Genomic DNA, 2,500 nt, shown 5'->3' on the forward strand with positions numbered 1-2,500 from the left:
TCAGATCTTGCGCATATCTGCGGGCGCAGATACTGCCCGAGCTCTCAGTGGTGCCCCGTACTCCCGAGCTCGAGAATCATTTAACCCTATCCAGACCGGGCTTTTTTGGCATTCCTGGGACCGGGGGGGGGCTCTTTTGACCCCCCCCTCATAACTTAGGAACAGAATGCCGTATGACCACCAAACTTGGAGGGGATGATCTTCACCCAAAGATCTATGAATGACATCAGTTTGGTGTCATTATTGGATATTATGACATCATTATGACGTCATTTCCTGTTTTTATTGCTCAAAATGTCACCTTCATGTATTTTCCATTAAACTTGGGAAATGCACATCAATTTTGGTTATTATTTGCTTCAGACCACTTCTAATGTTCACAAGGGTGTCTGATGCTGATGAAAATGTAAAAAAAATGTGAAAAGTGATGATGATGAGACTTAGACCAGTGATTTTTGGTCAGGCGTACCTGTCAGAAAACCGTTGCCATGGCAACAGCAAAAAATATAAACCTAATCTTTTGGTATCACACTATAGCCAACTTCATTTTAGGAAAAGTCACAAAGTTTCGTAGTCATAGCTTTAGTCATTCAGGAGTTATACGGCATCAAAGTTGGTGCGGGCACTTTTAGCCCCCCCCCGGTCTGGATAGGGTTAATCCCTAGTCATTCTCTGGCTCAGCAGTGCTTCAGCACCATGGCCAGCGACCTTGCCCAATGCCCTACCACGCATTTCCAATCTCAGCTTCTAAGTGCAGTGGCTGTGTGACCCGTAAAGCCGGCACCCGTTCTCCAGTGCGAACAAAGATGTATGCATACATAGGCTATACTTGATCCAAATTTCAGATAGCGCACTAATGAAATCGAATGCGCCTAATGTTGCACAACACACTGCACAATGCGTTTCTTCAACACCGGCTACAACTACATCTCCCATACTACAAGTCCCAGAAAGCATCTGGGTCCAGCCCGGGCACCCCACCTAAGCCAAATCCACAGCACAATCACTGCACAGTACACAGCACTGGGCTCCCTCAACACCAGCTCAAACTGTAATCCTCACTCTGATTAGCAGCTAATCCAGCATCCAGCCTTGTGATCTGGCTAAATGAACCAACACAAACGCACACACACACACACACACACACACACACACACACACACACACACACACACACACACACACACACACACACACACACACACACACACACACACACACACACACACACACACACACACACGCACACACACACACACACACACACACACACACACACACACACACACTGCCCCTTCTGTTTGTTAGGAATTGGAGGAGGTATTGCACATGCATCTAACAGGCATCAATACTTTTTTCCCCTTCTGTGCAACAATAATGTGAAAGTGCATCATTCAGAGTACACAGTCCGACCAGGAGTGAGGAAGAAAATGAAGCTGCATTTGATTGATTGACATTTCCACATTCAATTACTTCGAACGCGCCTCTTAAATTGATTAGATGGTCCCGCCCCGTCCTTCCCAGGTGACTAACATGTTTCACTCTTGGGCAGGAGCATTTACTTATTTTTTGGCGCATGGGGGTGTGGGCATGGCATATACCAATACAGTATAGCCTATAATAAAAAAGGGCTCTGGAAGTCACATCACCTTTAAAGTTACGAGGATGTCTGATAGTGTCCAATGATAAGATTGGAGCATTGAGTGCCGTTCAAGAGAGAAAGAGAGAGGGGGGGGAGGAGAGACAGACAGAGAGAGAGGCAGACAGACAGACAGAATGAGAGAGACAGAGAGACAGAGAGACAGATTCTGTGGTTGAGAGTTTGTGTTTGCATGTGTGTCTGAGTGTGTGCGTGCAGCAAGTGTCGTGATGAGCTTGGCTGACCATGCCAAAGGGCGTGATGACTCAAAGCTCTGGCACGAGAAACCACATTATGTCATGCGCACAGTAGCAGTCTTGCATCCAGTAAACAAAGTCATTCTGGCATCCAGTAAACAGATTCCCTCTTGCCACCGATACACAGGCTCATTCTTGCCCATGGATTAGGTAGAGTGATGTAACAACGTCTTTCCACTCTGGAACTAGTACAATATATATGACTTTCTCAAATATAAACTGTAAACCATTCATATTCGTCAACAGTACAACTGCTGTGTAATGATCAACGCCATTGTGCAGTGACAGTAAAACATATGATTTTATATTTAAAAAAAGCATTCAATGTAGCTCAATCAATGCCCTCTTTCTGAATTGTGTGCAGTAAATTGAACATGTTTCGCAGAAATGCTCAACCAATTTGTGAGGATTACTTGAAATGCTGTATGCTGTAATTCTATCTCCTGCAATGCTTTATGCGTATTGATTATGTGTTCTCATCCTATGGAGCACAGGGAATACGGATTGGGTTTGTTTTGACACTACAGTAGCACACACAAGCACACACAAGCACACACACACACACACACGCACACACACACACACACACACACGCACGCACGCA

General features: G+C 45.2%; 1 protein-coding gene across 1 annotated transcript in view; it reads right to left on the reverse strand.

Moving 5' to 3' along the window:
• Positions 1-2,500, reverse strand: part of LOC134467629 (testican-2-like) — a 99,588-nt gene that overhangs the window by 5,083 nt on the left and 92,005 nt on the right. The gene's annotated exons all lie outside the window — the stretch shown is intronic.

Source organism: Engraulis encrasicolus, chromosome 17, assembly GCF_034702125.1.
Source record: "Engraulis encrasicolus isolate BLACKSEA-1 chromosome 17, IST_EnEncr_1.0, whole genome shotgun sequence".
NCBI lineage: Eukaryota > Metazoa > Chordata > Actinopteri > Clupeiformes > Engraulidae > Engraulis > Engraulis encrasicolus.